The following is a 27,973-nucleotide window of genomic DNA, read 5'->3' as shown; positions in this document are numbered from 1 at the left end:
TAGCCAGCTCCCAATCAATGTGGTGCAAGATGTGAACCGAGTCGCTCGTGTGTGCTTCAATTTTTCGCTGGTGTCCATATCTTTGGTCCTTTTGGAGGAAAAGCAGAAGAAGAAAAAGTGTGCTCCAACAAAACCAGGGATTTCCCTTGATTGTAGGTGAAGGTTTTTCCATTCTGCTGGAGAATAATCCATAATCGGGTTGATTCAAGGCAGAAAAGTCCTGGCACGGTGAGAGTCATGCAAATAAGCTTACAAAGCTATTGCGAAAAATGATGTAATGTAATCTACGCGCTGTGGTGAAATAGTGAAAAGTGCATTTTTCGCTATTAGTGATAGTTTTCTCAGTAATGATTTAGCCGTTCTAGTGTAAATGTTGTTAAGTTTTGCTTGAGAGTTCAATTTGCATCGAAAAAATCAGTGAATCAAATCCACCCAAAAAGTCATAAAGGAAAAGAAAGACTGAAAATTAGTGATTTCGAGTTGGCAATCGATTAGTGGTTTACAATTGTTAAAAAGTGACATTTGAAGCCTCAACTGCTCGAATTTAACGACCGAAAAGTGCGCTGTAGCAATCCAGAAGGACCGATCCATTAGAACCCTGTCCACCAGGAGTATTTGCTACTACGGAGCCACCTCCGGGGGCCGCCCTAGCTCGGTTCGGTGTCCCCTACTGGTGGTGACACGTGAATGGTATAGCCTGCCGCCCCCAGAGCGTCCGGGTGAATATTGTTCAACTTTTTCTCATCAAGCTACTACTATGTCACCACTGAACAAAAAACAGCAAAAACAACAATAACCACACACAAATTATCTACTAACTGTACTCTGCAAAATTCCAAACAACAATCAATCATAGGAAAAACAGCAAAACTACAAAGTATCTATCCTTGTTCATCCCATCCATCTTCAGCACCGAATGTACTGCGCCTTCATAACCTCAACATTCCACCCCTTCGTAAACTGCTGCTACCGTTCTGTTTGTGTTTCTGTATGTGCAATTTTTTACTCATAGAACAACAAACAATACTGTACAGTAGCAAATTATCTATTCTTCAAAGATATATTGTGTACTGTAAAGTGTTATGAGTTTGGTTGATTTGCTGATATGGTTGTTTTGTTCCGATTGAAGTTACTGGTTGTTACAGGTTCGAAGTCGATGTGTCTCATATAGATAAACTGTTCAGTTTTCAATTCATTGAAGCATTTCTCCATAAAATTTAGGTACCATAAATCGGCAGTGATACAGGTTTTGGCAAATAATATGTGATTTTTTTTTGAACCCTCGAATATACTCGGATCAGGATAATTAGACATCTAGGTTTGCCTGGGTTTCTGGTGTCATTTTACATGAAATTCCCAGAAAATGTCAGCTTTCTGAGTCAACCGTTTTTTTTTGTTTCACTTGAAAACGTGTGCAGCATTTACTCGTTAGATTAATTCCGCTTAGTAAATTGTGATAACGTCGCACAGTGATCAAAACAGCGGAACAAAATTAATAATTTGTTACAATACACTTTCAATACCTAAAACCCTATTTAATCCTCAACCGAACCATATTTTGCCACCGTTATCTAGCGTAGGAGTGTCAATTTGAATATGAACCAAATATTTTTTGGGACTTTTGCCTTGTTAATGAAATAATGATTCCATGATATTATTAAATATTCTGCTTTGGACAATAGAGTGTGTCAAATTGCAACCTTTTTTCGAACTTCCAACCACTTGAGGTCTAAAAAGTTTCCTTTTTAGTTTAAATGCTAAATGAACGTATTTTTGAAATAGTATAAAAGTACGTGGATTTTTATTTTAACTTTTTTTGTTGGAAAAATGAAAATTATAAATAGATTTTTTTGTGGAAAAAATATTTTTTGGTATTCAAAACTTTTTGAAAGTTTGTATTAAGGCTTTTTAATTGGTTATAAGCAAAATCGTTGTATCTTCTTACTCTAAAATTTTGCAACTCTGAGTCCTTTTTGCGAAACATAAAAAAAATCATTATTTAACTTTATCAGAATCTCATTTTATAAATATGATAACATGCAGGCAGGTTTTATGGACCACAAAGGAAACTTTCCATTGTTTGAATTGTTTTCTTATGTTGATCTATTATTTATTTTACTTTCATGGTTTCCCGTCTCATGATGCAACTTGATGAAAAATATTCCTCCAATTCCAATGTCTTTTTTACGATTATAGTCGTTTTAACATCTTTATGTCATTCGGGACTAATATCGACGATGCGGTTGGCGGAAAGTCATTGAAAAACTAATCCGGTACACCTGTGATCGATGTTTACTCTTGGGCTCGAGCTCACGGACATCGGCTAAGGAAGCAACTGACTTGACAACTGAGCTATATCATAAGCTCCAATTTCCAATGTCGATCTATAAAGCATTCTAAAAAAAATTAGTGCTTTTCAGAGCTGAAGTTAAGTGCTTTTAAACGAATCACCACAAAAACATATCTTAACCACATAACTCAAGTAACCAAAAGTCGCATTTGGCTGAATAAAAGGTACTCGGGGGAAATCAAAATTTTTTACTAATATATAAATAAAAATCCGTACCAAATTCCTACTTTTCAGAGAACATGAAAAGCCTTTGAAAATCTCAGAAAACGTTTGAGGTGCTTCAAATATTATAATATCAATTTGAGCTATCGAAGTTTGTAATAAACTGCTTACGAACTATTTGGTTCCATGCGGTACTGAATTGGAACTTCTATGAGAAGGGGGTTGAAGTTAAAGTAGCTTAAATGGTCAAATAGTTTTGAAAGGGGCATTTAACTCACATAACTAATTAAGGGCAGCTGTCTGACGATTGGAAACAATAATCTAAATAATTCTAATTCACACCTAAAAAGTCAGCAGCTTCTATCGTTTTTTAAGTAGGTATAAAATATTCTCAAATATGAAAGTTGTATCACAGAAAGACATAGAAACAGTAGGAAAAAGCGTAACCTTTTACCTTAATTGCAATTCCATGCTCCTTCATTTTTCTTCGGATTCAAGTTCAATTCAACTTTTTTTTAACAAACGACCTCCTTCTTCTGGAATAGTGCCTCATTGACTGGCTGCATATGCAAGCTTACATTATTTAAAACTGCAAAAACAATATGTTATGCAAAAAAAATATTACAAAATTTTTTTTTCAAACTTATAACTTTTTAACTTACGTTTTGATGTTCAAAACATTGCAGGATCCAATAGGGCTTTTGCTACACACACATGCAAGGGGTCTGTTGGGCACACATCCATGGTTTTTATATGCGGAAAATACAAAATTTAGCTTAAATGTTGTTTTAAACTTAAATGAATGCGCCTGTTCTCTAAAAAAGTACCAATATTTAAGTATATTTCGAATCATTGTCTATCAAGTGGAATCAATTAGGTGAATATTTGATTGAGTAGCAGTGCAGAACTAGCAGAACAAAATGAAAAATATGACTATTATGTTTGAAAGGTACATTCAACGGTTCCCCCAGATCTTTTGTTAAAGTCTTCGGGTATATCTTTTAGAATTTTGAACCCGGAAGATGAAGCTTAGTTTTTTCGTTGCGAAAATCTTTAGCAATATTTCCTCTGCATCCTCAGGAAACAGTCGTATCCTATACAGAATCTTAGTTTTTTCAAATAACCTCATTCGATATCAGAAAACAAATTTGCCAACAAATAAACATATGCACTTGTTTCTCAAATATGTGCTGCATATTTAAAAACTTTCGATAGTTTCCATAAATAAATTCGAAAACTAACTTTCTTCCTTCGAATCGTATTCATTTTGCATCAAGCTGCCACTTTTGTTTGCCCAACGGCATGGTTGTCCATTCCTCCCCGAGCGGCTTAAAAAGTGCCACTCAGTGAACTTTTCGTTCTGAAACACTTACCCTGCTCTGTTAAGACGTCAGGCGCACACCCAATCTAGGAGCAGAGAAGGCTTCGCCAGGGTGAGAGCAAGAGAAAAAAATCATCACATTGAGTGTAGGGGAGCAGCGCTAAAGCAACTCAGTAGGTTTGGTTCGTTCCCAACAAGAAAAGGAAGAAGAAGAAGCAATATCGTTTCGTGCTGTTTATTTTGCCTACTGTGGTAGGAAGAGAAGGAAAAAAATGCACTTCAGTTGTGTGTTTTGGGATTTCTCCTTCTCACACAGTAGCGTTGCTATTGGGGCACCGGTTTTGCTCGGCACTCGGCTTCGGTTGTATTCGGAAACGAGTGTAGAGCATTTCGGAAGGAAGTGTGGTGCTCTACAAATCGTAGAAGATAACGGTGCGATTTACACAGCGCACTGTCTGATTTGAGAAGTGCGGACCAACCATGCCCAACGGCTTACTAATACTAATGCACTGTGCAGTAGCCCTAATATTTATCACTGTCACTTGGTGGACTGTTAATATTTACATTATAATTCATTTCGCCTACTTTGAAACGGTTATAGACAATTACTTCAAGTTGGTGTTTTAGCAACCAACAATTCAATCCTTGGCCATGGTACAGAGTTAACATGTTCGCCTATCATCTGGCTGAAGAGTTTGGATTCAATTCTTCAAGTCTCCAATTTTGAAGAAAGTATAATTTTCACTTAAAGCAGAAGCAATATCAAAATGTAATCAATAAGAAGCTAAGATATCAAACAGAAATAAAATTTGAACACTTTGTTGTTTTCCGGTTATATTTTTTTTATTTGAGATCTCAAACAGAAGCTGAATAGCCTTCTACTCAGCTTTGATTATAGAACTTAAAAGTGTGGATAAGAACTTAAATTTTCAGCTGAATAGAATTCTATAGAGCCCTCGAGCAGACCTGAGTAAGCTTTCAAGAGCATGTTCCATGGAACTTTTTGTTATTTGAGAAGAAAAAAAAGAAAAATCATGCACAGTTTACAATATTTGTCACATTTGGAAAATAATGAAATGGAAAATTAGTAAAATTGTTTGTAATTCATATATCAAGCAATCCACACGTAATTTTTTTCTCTTTTAAGGAAAAAACGGTTCCTTGATTTATTGCGTAAAAGCGAACATGAATTCAATTTACTTTATGTTACTTGAATAAATTAAAAAAAAATGTATTTGAAGCTGAAACAAATCGCAAAATTTTATACCATGACAAGCGTTGATTCAAATAGTAATGTCTGTATGTTTGATATTTATAAGGTGAAGAATTCTTTCCACATGATTTTGCGAAAAAAGGGAGACAATTAATTCATACGGCTACATACGGTTAAACGTTGTTAAAATCCTCCAAGTGAAGTTTTCGCAGGAAGTCTAGAAATCCTGAATAGTTTTTTTTGAGTTTTTTGGCCTTGGAGTTAGGCACCGCCATCAACATTTTGATTGACGAAGAGAAAAGAGAATATTCAATTTTTCCACATTGTTGGATACGAATCCCATTTGAAACTACATATAATTGTTTTTCGTTCAATGAAAGATTCGGATTTTGATTCAGCGCCCCTAAATAACACTTTATTAACTTTGAAATTTTAAGCCCTTCAAAAAAGGTAAATTTAGTTGACCTCTGCAATCTTTTCTGGAAACCCCTGAAAAACGCAGCAAGCCATTGAACTTCCAAAAATGCCAAATTGACACTCCACTCTGGATGAGGACTAAAACATGGTGGGATTGGAATCGCCAAAACCTGTGTCACTGCATACACTTTAATCATGTTTCAACTGACAAAAAAATCCCTCGTAAAGGCATTTGAATTCACCTCTTGCTCGATCTCATTAAGTAGGATGGTTAGTATTCTTAGCGGGCAAGCTTATGGGGACGAGTAGAAAATCGATACCACAACACTGGCTTTCTTTCCACTTAGGACATAGCTACAAAAATTGTCTGAGTCTCTTCCGAAAAAGTATTAAAACGCTGTAAAGTAGCTATAGCCAAATGTAGCTTCGTTTCTGTGTGCGTCTGTGTGTATCTTCTGTTCCATGCTCTAGTTACTATCCCTAGTTTGTCTACTTATTAATGACTTCTGTGCAGGAGTCTCAAATTACTGGACACACTCTAGCAGCAGAAATTCCGAGAAAACGATAGAAATGACCATCGACACGGGGCACCAAACCAAAGCTGCATCCAGTAACTAAGTAGGTAGGGTGACGTTACAAACCTGGATATTGAAAGAAAGAAAAACAGCAAATGTCAACCTCCCGGGGGCAGGCAAAGTACCATCATCGGGATGCACGTGTTTCCACATCTGGGTTCTTTCTGTTGTTAGGTTTGAGTTCGCACCTGGGTATTGAAAGTTTTCTACTACAGAGATTTGGTCCTTTTGAAGAAGTCTCATGTTTCAGAAAATGTGAGTTCCTTTGAAAATTAACTAAACAATAGCTTCAAGTAAATTTTCGGGTGCCATGGGGCATTGAAATGATTCTCCAAACTAAGTTGCTATTCCCTAAACCTGATTTCACCAAACAACTTTTGTAGAGTTACTTAGAGTGTTGAATTTAAATTTAAGTTGTTGAGTATCTATTTTTGTTTAAGAAAAATTGTCACTACTTTGCACTCATATGCCTAAATTCATTTAGAGGAAATGAAATTGTATAATAACGTCAACTCCGCTTAGAAGCTTCTGAACTCTTTATTTTCTTTCAAATTTAAATCGGATGACAAATTTAAAAAAAATCAAATAAGTGAATAAGGTTATAGTACTGTTAAACTTTTAATTATTTTTTCTCTGATGGCAGACAATGTATTGCCTTCAGTATACTACTTATTCGCTTAAATAGAAGAAAACAAATACATGCATTGGTGTTAGTTATTTAACTATAGACATATAGTTGCGTTCAAAAAAGAATGAAATCTCGTGAAGCTGCGCACCCACTTCCAAATTTGACAAGCTGCCATTTGAAATTTTTTCATGAAAATTTCACACAATCTAGTTCAATTATTCAACTAACTATATACGAAATTTGAAATCTTTACAATGACGGGAAACAAATATAGAGCTATTTCCGTAAAAAAGAGAAATTTGGAATTGCTTCACTAAACTTGCTGTATCTTCAACAATTTTCATTGAAAAATCTTGAAATATGGTCCAAAGATGTAAAAATGTTTGATCTTATACCAGGCCAAGTTTCGTCAAAATCGATGAACGTGATCAAAAATGGTGCCGGATAGAAAATCTGGTTCATTTTATCGTCTAACATTCGATTTCATTCATTTTTGGACGGATGTTTGTATGGGAAACAGCGTAATCCATGTATTCTTGGTTTTTTCTTTAACAAAATCAAAATTTACCACAAAAAATGTTGTAAATTGATAAAAACTTCGTGCTTTGTTTCGGAAGAAAAATGTTTCGACAGAGTTGAAAATAAGAAGAACAGAGTTTCAGAAATGACCTGCTAAATATTCCGATAAACAAATTTGATACACAATTGAAGCGAGTATTCTATTTGCTCTTGTGTTTCAATACCAGCCCTGTTGGAACTATTTCTATTTCTAAACAAAGCAGGAATGAAGTTTCTATCAATTTACAACCTTCTTTGTATTAAACTTTGATTTTGTGAAAGAAAAAACCAAGAATACATGGTTTACGATGTTTTTCATACAACCATCCGTCCAAAAAAGAATGAAATCGAATGTTGGGCGATTATGAACCTGATTTTCTTCCAGGCACCATTTTTGATCACGTTCATCGATTTTGACGAAACTTGGCCTGGTATAAGATCAAACATTTTTACATCTTTGGACCAAATTTCAAGATTTTTCAATGAAAATTGTCGAAGATACAGCAAGATTAGTGAAGCAATTCCAAATTTCTCTCTTTTACGGAAATAGATCTATCTTTGTATCCCGTCATTGTAAAAACTTAAAATTTCGTAGAGTGTTAGTTAGATAGTTGAACATTGTGTGAAATTTTCATGAAAAAATTTCAACCGAGAGAGAAATGGCAGCTTGTCAAAGTTGAAATTGGGTGCGCTGCTTCACGCGATTTCATTTTTTTTTTTTTTTGAACGGAACTGTATGTATGGAATGGTGAATCATGTAATTTGCAATTTCCTTAATTTTAAGAAATTAATACCACGTTTTGTGAACCAACCTTGTGACCTTGCCAAAAGTTAAAAAACAGTCGTTAAGAAATATTTCTAAATAATGTAGGCAGTACAGTTTTCGAGCCTTTTAATATGCTTTGGACTCAATTTATTTGGTCGGACAACGAATTTGAAATCCTTTTTTTGCTACTGGGCCCTTTGACGGACAAATGATATGAATAGCTGCAGATGAGTTGATAGAAGCCTGAAGCATAAAATGAAGTCCTAATAAGCTTTTTTTTTTTGTCAAATGTTAATGAGTACCTGAAATTTATTTTAGTGACAGGAAACGTATTTATGTATTGTATGTATGTATGTATGTTGGTAATCCACCATGGGTGCACGGATTCACCGCAGTTTCTGCCAAAGTATGTGCTCACATGCATTCTTTAGATTATTATGTTCGACAAATCTCCAACGCAGCGCGCCATCATACCCGGACCCCATGGCTTCGTATGAACTGTTATGGATGAATGTATTGTGTTGATGTAGGTATATTCTGGAAGAACGAATCAATCAGGTGGGCTAGTTTACTTACAGGTATTCCGGCATCCGTGTATATACCTGACCAGCTTGCAACTGATTGAACATTCCTATTATATAGTCAGTTATAGAATGAAACACATCTTACCTTGTAGCGGTCGCACCTTTGGTTAAGCAAAAATTCTTCATTTAGCTGAACATTGTTTCGGGTCGCCTTTTAGTATGCAAGCAGCTTTGGTCGATTCGATGGCTTTGTCGATTTCGATCGAAGAATGAATCCCATGCTTACTTTCTTCAAAGTTTTTTCATCTAGTTTGGCGACATGATGTGGAAAGGGAAAGCAAAACCCGAATCACAGTCAATAGAACGTGCGACGAACTGAGATCGTCAGAACCCCGAAGAGTTTCTAAAGACTGTTCGGGATTAACGTATTTCCGCTTGGGGTCAACGCCCGATATCGCTTTCCCTGAACTGAGGGTGCACACTTCCAATTACTTGGATCCGATTAGTGATCGCGTGTGGAAGTGCCTTTGATTCGCGATTCGTTTTCTCCACCTTTCTTAAAGAAAAGGTACCTCAATATAGTGATGTAGTTTAGAAATTGTGAATTTTATAACTTTTTATTTTGTGTAGCCCCGTCTTTAGGCTACACATCGCGCCTAGGCAAAACAGTGCGTGTGGGAAAAGGTTTTAACTAGCCAGGTAAAGACGTGCGAAGATACCGTGCCCGTGCAAGTGCTAATTCCGTTGGCTGCCATATAGGCGCACCTGTTTCATCCACAGCAGTTACACCCAGCATACTTCAGCCACGAACCGGATTCAAGATCGATCACTCGGTTGAACGGATTCCCGGCCACGAGGTCGGCCTACAAAATCGCACCGCCAATTCTATTGCGACCGATCGCCCAGCGGGTGTCCGAATCCACGAGTGTACCGAGAGCGAAGCATTGGCAAGAGCTTCTTCACCATACCATATCATCTTCGTTTGGAAAAGCCACCGCCAAAACCTCACCTAGCTTGCCAGCGGATCAGGAGCGCATCATCATTAAGAGCTCCAACAGTGTTCGACGTCAGCAGAGACACCGACCGCCAAGCTCTCGCAGAAAATCGGAGCCAGCTACACCACGGCCACAGGTTTGAACCTTATGCTTAATCGGTGAGTCAATTTTGCATTATTCGCTCTTGCCTTCTTCCCAACAGAGGCCGTACCACGGCAGCCGTAACTTCAGCACATGATTTGCTGTTTTTGCCGTCATAGCAAATGTGGCATGGAAAATTAATGTTTCGAGCTTTTAACATATTGAAACATAAATCGTAGGCCTGCGTCACTTGATTTATAGACGACCCCTGCAAGACAACATAAATTCTCGCTGTACAGCATTCTATGGATTTTGCCAACCGACCATCGGCGAAAGCACTGCACGGTAGATAGGGAGTAGATTTTAAAACATCGCACGCACTGGTAGGAGAGGATAGGATGAAAAATATGTACACTCAGAGGAAATCTTATTATAAATTTCATAAGATACATCTTATGAACCACTTTTTTGCGTCCAAACTAATTTTTCATAAGAGTCTTATGAAATTCTTTCAATTTTCATGCGATGTTCATATGAAAAATAGAAGAAACGGCATTGTGAAAAAATGATGAACACATTCATTCATAGCATCAGTTTTTTTTCATCATCTAACAGTACGAAGCCAATAGCCAGTTCATAGTTATTATAGTTTTCCTTTAATGTTAAATGTTATTGTTATCTCCGGAATGGTAAGTTCGATTTGATGTTTTTGGTGTGAACGTTGAATATATTAGTAAACTAAAATACATTATTTGTTTACTTTTCAGCAAGCTGATCGGCAAAAACGAAAGGTCGAAGATTTAGATGCGGCAAAAAAAAACTTTGATGGAGCCGTCTGTTGATGCGCTGCTGATGGAGACAATGCAGGATTTAATTTTAAACGAATTTTGCAAACAATAAAGTGAATGTTTTCAGCACGAAATATCGAGAATTTTTCTTATTAGAAAGTGATTTACTGTTTCCATAAGAATCTCTTATGAAAAGCAACAACCTCTCATTGAAGTAGGCGTTCATCTTCAGAATTCATTCGCGTCATAAGACAATCTTATGAATTTCATTAATTTTTCTTATGGCGCCACTTCATAAGAGAATCTTATGGCATACATAATAGTATTTTTCTGAGTGTACAAATAGACTAAATTTAAGAAATGAAAATTGAATGAATTCCAAAATCCTAGCAACTTACCTCAATTAAAAATATGAACATAAAACTCGTTGTAAATACACCGTCTTTTCAACTCTACCTGAGTTTCCTCATTATGCTAAATACATGTATGAACTAAAACTCCCAGAAAGTTTGATTTTTATGATTTCTGAATTCCATCACTCCGCGTGGCGTGTTCTATTTTGAATTTTGAATGATCTTAGCTTTGTGCACTTCCACTAAAGCGGGCCACAGACTACACAACATTTGTACAAATGCGATGAAATTCGATGAAATTTTGTCGCTGTGAGCACGATTTGCATAGTGTATGGCACTGCTTGAATGAGCGCCCAAACGGTTGGAGTAAAATCGGTCGGGATCGAAATATTTTGTACAAAACATTCTCCCAGCCGGAGTGGAGATGGTTTTTTTTGTTGCTGTTGCTGTTTTCGCCAGCAATCATTTGTGTTCGCGTGAAATATGTTTGTATAGTGTGTGGGCGAGCATAGATCAAACAATCGACGCGGAATCATCGAATTTGTACAGGCCAATTTGTGTAGTCTATGGCCCGCTTAACGTTCGCTCGTTGGTGATGGGTTATTGGTAGTCCTATGATGATTATCTCAGGAATGAGTGATATCGTACCGGATGTCGTTAGAAATATCTTCTAGGATTTGATAATTTCTGGGAGTGTGACCGAGAATTTCTCGAGTTCTATTGGCTTGCTGATACGGAAGTCAACCTTGATCGGTCCGTTATCTGATCGGATAAATTACCTGGACTCGCCTTGAAGTGGGTCTCAGCCGGGCAACTCAATCTTGGTGTGCTGTCCCTTTTAGGGTGGCGCATAAGCAGCACGCTTACTTCGAATCGATCGAGGCTGACTACAACCTGTCGGCAAACTTAAGGGAATCGAACCCAAAAGTTTTTCTTGCCGATACCGGGAATCGAACCCAGTACGCCTGGCGTACCAATACCAGACTCGCGCCAGCCTATCCGCTAGACCACATCGGCGCTTGACAGGAAACGTATTTATGTATTTATACTAAATTCATTAGGATGTCGATCTAATGTTCAACACCTCGAATCAAACATTTAGATTTTCATGTCTCCAACGATGAATTCCTTTAGTTCTTTTTCTGCTTCAACTTGAGCATCATCGCAATCAATTCATGGACTCATCTTGCAAATCGTCTCAAGCACAGAATTATCTTAGCGTTGAAAGCATGGAGTTTCCGTCGAAGACAACGGAAACTAATTTAAATGCTGCGATGAATTGAAACGTGTAATGAGATACTTGATCTAAAATTTTCAAAATACACTGAAATTACCAAAACATTTATGAGTTTCACGAAAAGCAAGAGCCTTCTATTTAATTTTACTTCAAGCCATCACACAACTTTACGTTTTCTTTTGCTTGTTCTTCCAGTAACTCTACATGGTTGGATAGTTTAAGCAGTTATGTTTTTTTTCAACTATTTAAACAAGTAGAAAAAAAAATGTGGGAAAAATGATTCTACAAAAATTACACTTTGATTATGAGTATAAATCGTTAATTCAATTTCTAATCTTGCTGGCTCTAGTTTCTTGATTGTTTATTTATCATTTGGTGGAAAGCCTAATTTGACATAGATGTTATTAATAACAGTACTCTAAGAGTCGCCTGTGGTACAAGGGTAAAGTGCCTAGCTTTCACCAGGAGGGGTCAGGTTCAAATCTGCAAGTATGTTAGTTTTTAAAGTAAGTATAAAACTCGTTTAGAGAACAGATTGCATGAGTATTCAAACAGATAAAGGAGTTGTTGGATTTCAAAATGAGTAAAAAAAGAACGCTTTGTTTTTGATTATTAAACTTAAAAGTGTTGATAAGAACTTAAATTTTCAGCTGAATAGAATGCTATACAGCCCTCAAGCAAGGCTGATTAAGCTCTAGGGCCTGTTTTTTGGTTACTTGGGGTATTTGAATGCAATAATGAGTCTACCTTTAAGATTATAAAATGCAACTATCCCGTTAGAGAATAATGCTCTGTATGCATAATAGAATTGACCAAGAAATTTATTAAATTTGCTCTGGCGCCCAGGTGGACCTCACATGACCAAACGATATGCTCAATGTCGTGGTAACCTTGGCAATTGCCACACAAATAGTTGCCAGCAATATTTATACGATAAAATACCGAGATATTATAGTTGAAACTTGCGGTATTAACACATTAACAGCTGGGTTAGAAATCTTAACGGGGAATTACTGAATTCAATGTGCTTCACGAAAAAGCCTACTCATTCCCATCATGAATCTGAAGTAGGTTCTATGCAGCCCAAAATGTAAGTTTGTATTGATACTTTTAAGTTCTAAAACAAGTCTTAATAACCTTCTATTCAGCTTCCAGCGACCTTTTCATTCTGCTTCCAAAAAATCGTAAAATAAGCAAAAAATGTTCTCTCTCTATTTCAATTTCATCCTAGGCATCAGTTTTATGTTACCTTCTCTTGATTATTTACTTTCTTCAGTACATGCTACCGAAATGATGCCGCATACTGGATACCAAACTCGGCAAGTTGCGGTTTGCCGAGAATTTGTTCAATTAGCTGCTCGTTTGCTTCCTTCTTCCATGTTACTTATATCGCATCGGAATGATCACTCAATTCATAGGACCGAACCGCGAAAATTCCTTATTGTGGTTCTAATTTTTTTTCTGTTGATAGTTTCTTATACGAATTGGACTTTTCTTATTGTGAACTCATGTTCTTACATTTAGCTAACCCGATACTGCATACGAGCCCATATATGTATGTATGTCCTCGAAGTTTTTTCAGCTTTTCTGGTATATTTTATTCAGTACTGTAAAAGAATTCCAACTATTTTAATGCCTCGAAAATTCAATTAGCAGTTATAGAACCTTAAAAAACATAAAGAAATATCTCAGTTTTTATCTTATTTGAACAAAAAAAACTATTGAAAAAAAAAACAATTTTTTTCAAAACAAACACATATAGAGAATACATATAAGTGATAGTGATTATTTTCCTTTTATGATTATTTCTATGAAATTTTTAATTGTTTGTTTTAAAATTTTCTTCTTCATTTGTACATTCTCGTCATAATACTGGTTAGCAATCATTTTCTTCAAAAATTTCTCTTCTTTTTAACGATTCTGAATACATTGAAGGTTGACAATGTGAAATACTATTTTGAGATAATTAATACAGGGAAAAATTCAGTTCTGTGTCCGCACAATTTAATAGAAATGTTAAAAAAGTAGTCTGCTTAGGAAAATTATACCCATCGGTGTTAATTTAATTGCTGGATTTCAAACAAAAAAACCTATTTTCAAAAATGTGAGAAATTGGTTGCCTCTACTGTAGTTAAAAACCGCATAATTTGATAAAGATTTTGGTCTGGATCATTTTATCAACTGCGGTCCAGAATCAAAGGCTCAAATACAGTCCTTTCAAATCGTCATCGATGATGACGTTTTGATTCTGTATGATGTCGATAAAAACAATCATTAATAGGACCAGTTGTTGAGAATAATTTATTTATTTTTTCTTAACAGAATTCTTAACAGCAACGACATTAAATGAATGACAATATCCATAAGCAAGTGCATTCAGCTACGGGTAGTCTATTTCCCGTGGATTACATCACTAATTCAAATTCAATTTTTTCTTTCCCTTCCATTTGTGACGGAAGGAAAACAGAAAAAGAAAAACGGATCAAAAACAAATGTCATGTCACACGGAAATACTGCAAAAATTATGATCATTCCACGCGACATGATGCACCCCGGCACACCGAGACCGACTGGCTGTATTAAACCTATTCCGGATTCCTGACTCAAAATGTCATGTAGCGTGAAAAATCAATCCGTTGATGGAGAGAAATTGGTTTCAACTGGACTCGCCCGGCTTTTGGGGTTTTGCATTTCGGTTGAATTTCGTAACGTTGCCAAATTCTTTTCAGTTGCTGAAGGTAATTTTGGAAGTATGTGTTTTTTGGCGGCAGAAGCTTGGTGTGCTTCTCAAAATGAACTGCTAAATAGCGCCGAGGAAAATGAATTGATGCTCGGTCGTAAATAACAGTAATGGATAACGTTCGGGTAATCAATTACCATAATTGACTAGGAATTGAACTGTATACACGAACGGGAAATGTGTGTATGTGTTTCAGGTAATTTGTCTGTGTTTATTAGTACATAAGATCCAATTGGAAAATTGTTTCTTGTTTCCTTTCGTTTTGCATCCAATAACGTGTTTTGCCAGGGCAACAGTCATAGGTCATTATATAAAAAGTCATTTGAAGAAACTTATCTGATGACTGATCTCATAGAACCGACTGGTTTAAAAAAAAGCTTCGAATTTAAACTTTTCTTTTTTTTTTAAAGTCGAGGATGATTATATTGATTATATTAAACAAAGTACTACTTTCTTCACGTCAAGGGCGAATACGCTTACACAGTTAACTTTAGTGCTGCGCTTCGAATTTCCCACTAACGGGAGCTGACAGTTGTTACATGTCTAACCTTGTGCAAATAACATTGACACGTATGCAATTTTGCAATCAATGGATATAGGGATAATGTTGTGCGATGTGCGACGGAAACACCACTTCGTTTAATTGATCGAAGTACGACCCATTTGTACGTTAATAGAATAAATTTTATTCCTGACAATTTTTCATACCTAAGCGAATTCCACATGTCATCAAATCTAAACAAATTTTTATTGTGTTTTCCGGTGTGCTCTATTGTGTACAATCTAAACACAATAGTGAATTTAAAAAAACATATAGAAGCAAGATGTGCTTGTTTTTTTTGAACATCTATTATACGACAGTTTTAATTTTTTTTTTGTATTTTCACAAAGATTTCTGAGAAATTGGTATACTCCGCTCTAAAACTAAGGGGACGCCACGCAATGTTCTTTGAGCGAGCAATCGATTCATGACCGAGACAAGGAATTGAATTACGTACCTATAGAGTTGGTAAACGTTGCGTTGATTGTCCCTCCTTGCTTGTTGTCCAGTTTGAGCTATCGTCGACGGGTCATCAGCGAAATCGGATTCAATTCTTCATTTTACTCGTTTTCGATGACCTTGCGCTATAAAGCATCGAACTGCATTTCGCTGCGTTCGATGGAAAGAAGCCAGCGAGCGACGGGAATGAACGATTGGCTTATTTTTCAAAAAAAAAAAAAAAAAAAACAGCTGACATGAACAAATTGACGACCGTTTACAGTAATTGTCAATGGAATTATTGAGGCAGTCTTGCGGTAAATAAAACTTTATCAACTTAAGTATTACAGGATAATTTTCAGTCATTATTCTATATTTTATCGTTCCAATTTTAGAATAAGACAAAAAAGACAAAAAAGACAAAAAAGACAAAAAAGGCAAAAAAGACAAAAAAGACAAAAAAGACAAAAAAGACAAAAAAGACAAAAAAGACAAAAAAGACAAAAAAGACAAAAAAGACAAAAAAGACAAAAAAGACAAAAAAGACAAAAAAGACAAAAAAGACAAAAAAGACAAAAAAGACAAAAAAGACAAAAAAGACAAAAAAGACAAAAAAGACAAAAAAGACAAAAAAGACAAAAAAGACAAAAAAGACAAAAAAGACAAAAAAGACAAAAAAGACAAAAAAGACAAAAAAGACAAAAAAGACAAAAAAGACAAAAAAGACAAAAAAGACAAAAAAGACAAAAAAGACAAAAAAGACAAAAAAGACAAAAAAGACAAAAAAGACAAAAAAGACAAAAAAGACAAAAAAGACAAAAAAGACAAAAAAGACAAAAAAGACAAAAAAGACAAAAAAGACAAAAAAGACAAAAAAGACAAAAAAGACAAAAAAGACAAAAAAGACAAAAAAGACAAAAAAGACAAAAAAGACAAAAAAGACAAAAAAGACAAAAAAGACAAAAAAGACAAAAAAGACAAAAAAGACAAAAAAGACAAAAAAGACAAAAAAGACAAAAAAGACAAAAAAGACAAAAAAGACAAAAAAGACAAAAAAGACAAAAAAGACAAAAAAGACAAAAAAGACAAAAAAGACAAAAAAGACAAAAAAGACAAAAAAGACAAAAAAGACAAAAAAGACAAAAAAGACAAAAAAGACAAAAAAGACAAAAAAGACAAAAAAGACAAAAAAGACAAAAAAGACAAAAAAGACAAAAAAGACAAAAAAGACAAAAAAGACAAAAAAGACAAAAAAGACAAAAAAGACAAAAAAGACAAAAAAGACAAAAAAGACAAAAAAGACAAAAAAGACAAAAAAGACAAAAAAGACAAAAAAGACAAAAAAGACAAAAAAGACAAAAAAGACAAAAAAGACAAAAAAGACAAAAAAGACAAAAAAGACAAAAAAGACAAAAAAGACAAAAAAGACAAAAAAGACAAAAAAGACAAAAAAGACAAAAAAGACAAAAAAGACAAAAAAGACAAAAAAGACAAAAAAGACAAAAAAGACAAAAAAGACAAAAAAGACAAAAAAGACAAAAAAGACAAAAAAGACAAAAAAGACAAAAAAGACAAAAAAGACAAAAAAGACAAAAAAGACAAAAAAGACAAAAAAGACAAAAAAGACAAAAAAGACAAAAAAGACAAAAAAGACAAAAAAGACAAAAAAGACAAAAAAGACAAAAAAGACAAAAAAGACAAAAAAGACAAAAAAGACAAAAAAGACAAAAAAGACAAAAAAGACAAAAAAGACAAAAAAGACAAAAAAGACAAAAAAGACAAAAAAGACAAAAAAGACAAAAAAGACAAAAAAGACAAAAAAGACAAAAAAGACAAAAAAGACAAAAAAGACAAAAAAGACAAAAAAGACAAAAAAGACAAAAAAGACAAAAAAGACAAAAAAGACAAAAAAGACAAAAAAGACAAAAAAGACAAAAAAGACAAAAAAGACAAAAAAGACAAAAAAGACAAAAAAGACAAAAAAGACAAAAAAGACAAAAAAGACAAAAAAGACAAAAAAGACAAAAAAGACAAAAAAGACAAAAAAGACAAAAAAGACAAAAAAGACAAAAAAGACAAAAAAGATCAAAAGATCAAAAGATCAAAATGATAGGTAAATTCTATCGACTGGTTGGAAAATTGATTTTCGGCGATTTCAGTCAAGAAAAAATCTTAAACCAATTTTTATTTCTTCATCCGACGTTTCCGTCTTTTATTATGCCGTTTTCAAGGCTCTATTTATATGACATAATTAATAATGTGTTTAAAAAGGTGTTATTATATATGGTGTACTTACTGAAATTTCTCGTTTTAATTGTCCAAAAAGTTTTTTGTATCTGCTAAACTGTCTAATCGGGAAATGTAAGTAAAAAAACGACAAAAAACCAAAAGAACAAAAAAGAACACCGGGCTTTTTCTGTTCTTTTTTTCTTTGAAAAATCGGGCAATCTGGAATGCATAGTATAAATGCATAAAAGCTAAGCTTTCGAGAAAACACGCTGTTTAGCTGTTGTGTTTGGCTAATTTCGATATATTTTTCAAAAAATTGTATTATATGTAAATAGAATTTAAATAAAAATTGAAAAAAAATACCAAATGTAGTTTGAAACATTGCAAATCGTTTAGCAGTAATACCTAAAGACTTTTTTGAGTGATGTCAGAAATAGTAATAACTTTTACTGTGAAAAAATGTTGTCAAAAATTGACATAAAATATTGCTAAAATTGTGTATTTTTATTAATTAATGAAAACAAAGAAGATAAAAAAAAACGTTTGATTTTGGCAATAGTAAGTGTTCGAGCGTGTTCCTAAATTAAACGTCAGTACTAAAATTATGAGTCCAAAAACCATGACAAAAATGTCCGTAACCAAGAATTCAAAGCCTTAATATTTCCAATTTTTCTAAGATCACAGTCGAATTTTCTGGGATTTCAATTCACGAAGTTTCGGATATTATTGCCAAACTTGAGCAGACTTGTGTGATTTTTGCCACTCATTTGTATTACGAGCCATACTTCAAACTTTTTGCGCACAATGAAGCATTTGTTGGATAACGAGAAATTTGTATAAAAAATACTATAAAAGATAAACCAAATCGGTCTTTGAAAAAACTTATAGTTCGATGGTACTTATGTATTTAATTTCGACTTAAAGACTTCCTTCTAGGAAAACAATGCCAACTTTGTTTTAAACTACGAAATCAATAACAGCACCGTCATCGCAAAACTTTTTGAGCTTGTCATCTCTTCATCATTGGCGTGGCACAGCGGAACCGGAACTAATTTACTCAATTATCCTGCCCGACTCGTAAAGTAGGTTAATAGAGCTTAGCCAAAGAGATTAGTTCTTCTCAATATGTGTGGTGTGGCTGTATGATTTAACTCAGTCAACAATAACAAGGAAACGATTTCAAACAAATTTATTTACCCATTTGCCAAACGTGAATTGAGCTGGTAAAATTAATCCAATTAAACGGTTCTGCTGAGAACTGATCACTCACCACATGATTTGTTTTTTTTTTTTAAATTCCATGTTGTTTGTCCTTGTTTTACTTGCAGTCGTCATCATCTTGGTCTGTCAGATAAAGACCATTTCGCATTACTTTTTTTCTAGCGAGGCAGACATCTGTCTGGGAAGGGAGCCATAAATGCCACGAAATGAAGATTTTCCGGGTTGATTACATTAAAAAAAATACAATCGATAACGATGACCAATTACGATTATCGGTTGTTTACTAATGAGCGCCATATTCAAGAAGTCCTTAGGCAAGGTTAACAATCAAACCAGTTTACAGCACTGTGAGTTTCATAGAAAACAATCAACCTTCTTTTCGTTTCAAATAAAGATGTGACAAAAAAAATCAACCTTCTTCGTGTAGCTGTTAATTTCTTTTCATTTTATATCAAAGTAATATATAATATCGTCAGTTAAGAACTCAAAGTTTGTTCGTGTGTTATACTGGTAAACCTTTTGTTTATTCAAACGAATGCAATACAAATTGATCCTTGTTATTCAATTTTCTTTAAAATTATTTCATAATATTGTTTATTCAACTCGAGTCTCCTGTATCGATTCATCATTGTTTTCATCATATTTATAAGGAACATTTTAAACCCTCTCTGCTGTTTATGACTAAATTTGATTGAACATCATTCAATTACTAGCGTTCAAAACAACGTTTATACACATGTGTAGATATCACATTTTTTAACAGCGATCCTTACGTAGAGCGCCACATGCAATTTTCCCAGTAAGTCTGTTTCCTTCATGTCCACCCACGGACGTCTCACTTAATCAACCCAAAGAAGCCCCCATAATCCAGTTGTGAGATCCTATCGAACGGAATGCGCACACTCTTTGCGATTTCCTTCAAACTGGCTGGAAATCAAGTTCAATATCGCACTCGCCTCGCACCGGTCATAAAGTAGGTGCTCTCAGTTTGTGAGCGGTCTCTCTTGATGCTTGAGTTTTCCAATCCAACTCTCGTCAGCGTTCGTTCGTTTTCGTGTTTGACACGCGGTTTGTAGGGTAGATGAGCCTTCTATGCATCAACTTGCTTAATTGGTGATCAAAATTTTAATTAACTTTTTCCTATTTTTATATCAAATACAAACTTAATAAAAAATGTACTTAATTCAAATTAGAAAACAATCAAAATATTGTCTTTTCTCTTGAAAGAGCAGTGAAAAAATAATTTTCGATAACACAAGCCTCTGTCGTCGCAAGTTGATTTTCGGAACATTGGTGGATTTTTTACGGACTGTTTAAGAATTGGCTCGTAAAATAAATCAAAACACATTTTTATAAATTGTTTATGAGGTATCTTACGCACAGTTAGGATGGTTCTGAAAATAATTAAAACGTTCAAAAATACAATAAAAATACATATAAATAACATGACAAAGCACACATTCTTTTAAATAAAAAATATTTGAATGACAAAAATAACAGAAAAAACTCAACCGGAAATTAAAAAAAAATAACAAAAATGACAATAAATGATGGAAATGTCCAAAATTTCAAAATGAGAAAAAAATACAAAACATACAATGATGAAAAAAAGAAAAAAAAACACAAAACTAGAAAATGAGAAAAATTACAAAAATCAAGTTAAATGTATTACAAAAGGAGAAAAAAAATTGCCTGCTGTAATAGCTATTCCTTTAAGGAAAGAATCAAGGAAAATGAGGAAGAGTTAGATTATAAACGAGGAGAATGATTAGTGTATACATACATGAACATTGTAAAATTTGAAAGCGAAATGTGAATAACAATTTGAAATTATTTGGTTTATTTGGTGCAAAAACTGAACTTATTTAATTAATCGTATGATAAATCCATAGTTTTTCTCAATTTTACGTCATAATTTTTCTTCGTAAACCTATTTTTGTTCTAACCACTGAACTTTTTTTCATAAATAATCCATCTTATGTTTATTGCTAAAAATGAAAACACAATTGAAAAAGTTTAACATTACTCAATTTGAATAGAAGTTCTATAGAAGTTCCGAATGGATCCAAAAAGTTCGTTAGAAAGTACTTCAGTTGAAATGAAATTAGTTTTTATACTACACACACAACATGTTCCATGATACTTCCATGGACTATTAAAGTTCGTTTAGAAGTCCAAATTAGGCTCTTTCCAAAAAACGATTTTATTTCTCTCGAATATCTGTTATTCAGCCAAATGTGAGCTTTCTACACTGAAGATTGATTAACTATGTGATTGTTGATAACTAATCCCAAAGTTTTTTTTATAAATCATAACTGGTTCAGGTACCATAAAATTTGATTGCTCTTTTCTGAGCTCTCGATAAGCACATGCGGTACTTCATTGTTGACGTTTTCTTGCCGTTCGTCATTCGATAATTTACTCATCGCTCTCACTGATTCTCATTCTCTCTCGTTCAGGAAGAGAGGAGAACGTGATGGGTGATGATCTCCCTCCTCGAGAAAACGCGCGGCTGGCGCCGCCGATGACGTTAGGCTGCTAAGGCTACCTCAAAGTCGGAGCACATGCTTCGTCGTCCGTCCACTGACTGACTTGACTGGCTGAGTTGAGATCCCTCTCGGTCGTCGGCTGTCTCGAGCAATTCCACGGCGAGGAATACCCAACCCAAGTCAGTGTTCTGTCAGCGTTTCGAAGACGCATCAACGTGTGTTGTTGTGGTTGAATAGTGCCTGGCCGCGAGCGGGGAGTGCGTGTTGTGGATCAGATTTTTTTGCTTCTTTTCGACATTTATCGGTTGATTTGGCAGTATTTTGTGAGAACAAATTCCTCCATTCGGTTAACGATCGAATTCGTGCACGGATGCTTTGTTTCTAATTTTGACGATTATTTGCATGATTTGTTCCGGATGTTGTGCTACGGTTGGACACTAATCGAAAACGACGTTACAAATCGGTGTGTATCGATATAAATCGAGTGGGATTTTTTTGGGGAATGTTCAACTTGAAAGATCCTTAACAGGTTTGGTATGAGTGTTGATTTTTGTCGTGGGACCTATTTTTACTGCTCGTACTACCAGTAAGTGTGAAGAATCAAAAGGGTCAGAAAAATCGGTTGTGATGAGTTCACTGCAGCGATCCTTTTGTTAAACGCTGCGTTTATTTTTTACATTTGTGTTATGATGTGACCGATTGTTAAGAGTTGGGATGGGACGCATTGATAATGAGCTGATCGTTCCTGAAAAAACATCAAAACGATCAACAAAATCAGTGTGAAGTGCAATTTCCAATAGTTGGCATACCGCCATTGGAAATATGAGTGTTTGTGTGAAAATGATTTGGCGAATCTAGTGCTGAAAAACTATTGTGCAATATTTTGGCAACGAAGTTCAGTCGCAAATAACTTTCAATCCCATAAGGGGAACTATTCTAGAAAGTTCATACCGGTTGAAATCTCATCTCATCCTTGGTTCGATCAGCGACATACGATCATCTACCATGAAACGCCGAGAATGTGATTCCCATTGAAAGATCATCTAAACGTTCAATGCTGCCCCCTATCCCCATCAGAACGGCTCGATGGGCGGTGAAAACTCGGATAATGAGGTCAGGTTATATTTACTTGGTGGTGTCCCTCCGCAAATCGTCACACATTTGTGTGCCTCTGCTTTTAAGCTGTGCGTAGGCATACCTCCTATATATCGAATATAGACAGCGGCAGCGGCTTAAAGTGGAGAAAAGACGCATGCACGCACGCACACTCGTCCAGGTATAGGTACTACGGTTTGGAATTTTTGTTGCTACGGCCTTTGCCCTTTTGTGAGTGAATCTCATATTTTTGGGCAAAACAGGCTCGATGCAAAAGTTGCCCTCACGGACGGGGAACAGAACAGGTATCGATTGAATAATTGGGCGAATCATTAGCGACGGCGACCGGCGGCTGTTGTAAGTCGCAATTCAAGGCCCATTGTTCAAAAACGTAAATCGGGGTCCCACTTTGCGATAAAAACATGACGCGCGAATCTTGAACATCGTCCCATATGACTTTGAAACATTTGGATACTGAGAAGTCTAATTACAATTCTTGTGGTTCAACAAATGATCGTACCTCTACAGTTATTTTCAAGAAAGCTAAGATATCCAACTTTCGATTTGCTGAAAAAATTACATAAGGTCGTAATGATTGTAGAAACATTTCTATGCTCAAGAAGTTTTTTTTATGAAGTCATTTTTGTTGTATTACACAGGTCCTCAAAAACAAAAATGTTTACGGTAACCAAGACCTTAAGAATCTTGCATGATGTGCAACTTGGTTTTCGACAACTATTTTACTTTTTTTTTGTTTTTCAAGAAAACAGTGACACAATATTTATTTAATTTTGTTTGGACTTGGTAGGCTATGGCCGAATGAAGAGGACGTGTTTTTGTTGTCATTAAAAGTTGAAACAAATTTCAAAATCCGGAAAATTGGGTAAATTTTTAACATGGAAGCAATCTAGCGACGGAAATTTTCAGAACATTCGAACAGAAAACTCTTCCTCAAGATTCAAGCATTCTTCCTGGTGGACTCCTCCAAGATCTAGAATCGGTAGGTTGTTTAGGAAAAACAGTGACACATTTTTTAATGTTTTTAACTCAATTGTTTGCGATGTTAGCTTATGTTAGACAGACGTTGAAGATATTTATAAAATAGTAAACATAGTGTGTCCACTGTCCGCAAGACTGGTCATGATTTGACAAAAAAGAAATCCCAACCCATTTAATGTTTTTGGTACAATTTTGACCAGTCTAATGTAAACAAAAAACAGTGGCTTCTATATCAGCACCAACATGTAAAAAGGATATTAAAGCCAAAGTGAACAATTCCGTTTTCAATGGATCAAGTAGCGCAATATGAGCTCTACTTATCACAAAAACCGTTTTTGTTTATGAGTTTCCATTAAAATGCTATTTGAGCAAAGGATCTAAAAGATATAGCCATAATAAAGTCTGCTTCATTTAATATTGGAACACAAACAATTGCGTGTAGTTCAGTCATTTATTAACGAATTCATAATTTGTTTTTCATACAAATGTAGCATTTTCTTTACTCTTTCATAAAAAAAAATTAAAAAAATTATTCATTGCTGTTTCGAAGAAATTCTCGTACTTTTCCCGTAATACGGCACATTAGGCGGCGCACACCCTTTTCGTCCACCGTTTTGGCGATTTGATTCCACCAGTTCTTCATTTGAGTCATGTTCCTAACAAGTTTTCCCTTTGCCTTAAGCCTCCGCTTCGTGATTGCCCAGTATTTCTCTATCGGCCGGAACTGGGGGCAGTTTGGGGGGTTGAGGTCCTTCGGTATTACGCTGACCCCGTTCGTTGCGTACCATTCCATAACCGTTTTGCTGTAATGGCAGCTTGCGAGGTCCGGCCAAAACATTACTGGACGGTCGTGGGCACGAATAAACGGCAGAATCCGTTTCAGTAGGCACTCTTTTTTGTAGACTTCTGATGTCATTGTCTTGTCAGTGAGAAAGACTTTGGTTTTCTGTCCACAACTGCATATCCCCTGCCAAATCATGTACTTGCGGGCGAATTTATCCGCAAACACGAACTTAAATTTTGCAGGTACATCCCCCCGAGCCGTCGCCAAATAAAATTTTTGACCTGGGATTTGCCCAAAGTCCGCCTTCACGTAGGTCTCATCGTCCATCAGAATACATCCGTCTAACTTGGTGAGCACTTGGTCGTACAGCTTTCGAGCACGGATTCTGGCCACATTGTTCTGCTTCAGCGTCCGATTTGGCTGTTTGCTGGCTCGGAATGACCTTATTTCTTCCCGGAGACGAATTCGTCGCACCGTACTGTGAGCGGCCTGGAACTTATTAGCCAAATCGCGGTCTGAAAGATTGGGATTCCTCTTGACGGCCTTGATGACTTTCCCACGCAGTTTCCGGTCGACAGTTCCACTCCGACGCTTCGAATGCGGCTTCCGAGCCGTCGTCAATGTTTCCTTGTACTGCTTGATAACACGCCATACGGTATTTCTGGGCATTTTAAGCTGTTTAGCTAGCTTCGATGCCGACAACAATGGATTTTCAAGAAAACTGTGCACAGTTTGATCTCTCCGTTCGGCTTCCATGGCGGTTGTTTACAAAATGCTATCGTTTGGTGTTATGACATAAATACATGGTGAAAGGTAATGAATTTCCCGACACGTGGGTGAAAAAAGTTTCCGAATCCGTCCACTAGGAGCGCCACAATGAGCAAAAGAATTTGTTCCAATATTAAATGAAGCAGACTTTATGACCCCACAAACACTTGGTTAATACACCCTTTACTCCACAACAAAGCAAACAGTCTAGATGCAAAACATTAAAAGGGGGAAAATGTGAAATGAAAATGTGTATTCACTCACTCCTAAAGAGAGACCCATAAGTAAGGTTGCCAGATTGCCCGGTTTTATCCGGGCTTGGGCGGATATTTAATACAAAATTTGACAAGAGTTCGGTTCGAACTGGGGGCCGAATTTCATTGAAAAAAGCCTGGAATTTGCCCGGATTTACTCACTTTATTTGACAAAACATACAAAAAAAAAACAAATTGCCCAATTTTTTATCCATGCGCCCAAAACAAAATTTATGAGAATGTTTTAAAAAAATAATCATGAAAAGTTTTCTGAAAGCCTAAATTACGTTTTAGAAACTGATGATGAGAAAAAAATTTGGTCAAGTTTTTTTTTTATTTGTGTTAAGTAATTCTTGGATTTTGATCAAATTTGTCCGGATATTGACCGGAATTATGGCTTACAACTTGGAATCAAATGCCTGGACTTTAACAGGTTTTAAGATAAAATAGTCTGGATTTGTCCATCCCGGGTATATGCTGAAAAAATTCTGGAAACCTTACCCACAAGCGTTTGTAACACACATAGGGGAGATGAGGGCATAATGGGCACCTTAAGGAAAATGCTTATTTAACCATAGAGAACAGCTGTAATATGTGAATTACATCATTGTTTCGTGTTCCGACACTCAAATAGTCTATTGTCTAATTGGATGAAACTTGAAAAAGTAGATAAAAACGTTTAAAGATGCATTTTAAAAAATTTTGCCGAAAGCTGAAAACCAGTCACTGTAGAGGCATAATGAGAAACCCCCCGAGGCAGTATGAGCACCATTAATGAAGGCATAATGAGCATTTTCTGCCGGGAATCTAGCATCGAATTCGACTCGATGAAGTCAATTGAGTAATAGAGCTACAGCTCAACTTGTATTGTCTGACGATTTGGCCTATTGGTTAGATGTCGGAGAGATAATCAGTAGGCTCGAGTTCGATTCCTGGTGGAGGTGATTTTTTTTTCTTCATTTATCATTTATGATCATGATTGCACTAAACGGTGAGGCGTAGATTCATCAAACAAACCAAAAAAAAAAAATCTAGGTCTGTTTGTAGAATTCAAAGAATTAACACATGTTCATACATTATGTTTCTGGTGTTTTGTTTGACGGATGATGCTTTGATGCTATTAGCCGTGTAATGTAACAATAAAAAAAATCAATCATGAATGGTATGTGCAAAAAAAATCCTCTCGAACAGGAATCGAACTCGAGTCTACTGATTACCTCTCCGACATCTAACCAATAGGCCAAATCGTCAGACGATACAAGTTAAGCTGTAGCTCTATTATTCAGTTGACTTCATCGAGTTGAATTCGCTGCTAGATTCTCCGGCAGAAAATGCTCAATATGCCTTCATTGAAAGTGCTCTGTTCGCCTCTAGTGAACAAATTAAAGTGAAAACGCGTTTTACAATTGATTAAAGTGAAAAATCAAAAATTTTATGATGCTGAAAATTTAGAAACAATGTGTAGATCATGTTGCAGTGCGTACATTTCAGATCAAGATGATTTAAAGGTCATAAAAGCTTATTTGGTGGTGCTCAAAAATTATAATATTTTCGTCACTTGAGAACCTAGCTGGTTATTATTTAATATTTCTGTAAATATGAAAAGGATATTTCTTTTTTGGTGAAAAATTAATACTATAGGTAGTACGAAACAAGTCCTCATGAAAATTTGTTTAAGAAAATACGTACTTATGTAGAAAAATGGACTTCTCATTATGCCTCGGGTGCTCGTTATGCCCTCATCTCCCCTACGAGAAACAAACAGTACAAAGCAAAGGGTGTATAAACCACTTAAACGAAATACATACTTCAGCTAGGTTCTGTAAGCAATTGCGAGCTATTTCTCCATAAAAATACTCTTTTATCTATAAAAACATATCGGAAATGCCCCTACGCACCGTTTCGTTCATATCTACTTGAAAGATTCAACCTGAATTTTAATAAGCATTCAAAAAAGTTGAAAAAAATTCAAACGCGTCCTTCTCGAAACGTCATAAATGAACATAGACCCTTTTCTAGATACCGAAGTAAGGTTTGTACCTACATCTAGTATTTGTTGAACCATTTTCTTGCGTATACGAAAATTTGCCCTTCTTTTTTCATTCATAGAATGGTAAAATGTAAATTGAATGCAGGAGGAAATTTAATGACGTTTTCGGACAGCTTTTCCAGCCGTAACTTCGAGAAGTCGTTTGAGTTCCTTGGAAGAGAAGTACCAAAAAGTTGTGCAAAATAACTGTATTGAGTTAGAACTAAGGGAATTCAAAGGTAAAGATCGATCCCCTTCAAGATCTGAACCACCCTTCTAGTACTTTCAAAGTGTTACCTAAACTAAACAGAAAACGTCATTGCGATGCAGATTGCAATCTCAAGCTTTCACGGGGCATTTCGGGTCATATACGTATAGTTAGTTGTCATCATTAGCTAGTAAATACGTTGCTAATTAT

General features: G+C 35.4%; 1 protein-coding gene across 7 annotated transcripts in view; it reads left to right on the top strand.

Moving 5' to 3' along the window:
- The window catches only part of LOC129754962 (solute carrier family 41 member 1), a 108,833-nt gene continuing 80,860 nt past the window's right edge, over positions 1-27,973 (top strand). Inside the window, exon 1 of one of the 7 annotated variants that reach the window (XM_055751252.1) lies at positions 1-152. The gene's annotated coding sequence lies outside the window, so the exon portion shown is untranslated. Of the gene's footprint in view, positions 275-17,743; positions 22,161-27,973 lie in introns of those variants that run through there. The other 6 variants (XM_055751236.1, XM_055751244.1, XM_055751282.1 and 3 more) reach the window with 6 other exon arrangements.

This window comes from Uranotaenia lowii, chromosome 1, assembly GCF_029784155.1.
Source record: "Uranotaenia lowii strain MFRU-FL chromosome 1, ASM2978415v1, whole genome shotgun sequence".
Lineage (NCBI taxonomy): Eukaryota > Metazoa > Arthropoda > Insecta > Diptera > Culicidae > Uranotaenia > Uranotaenia lowii.
This window is presented reverse-complemented; position numbering and strand designations above follow the sequence as displayed.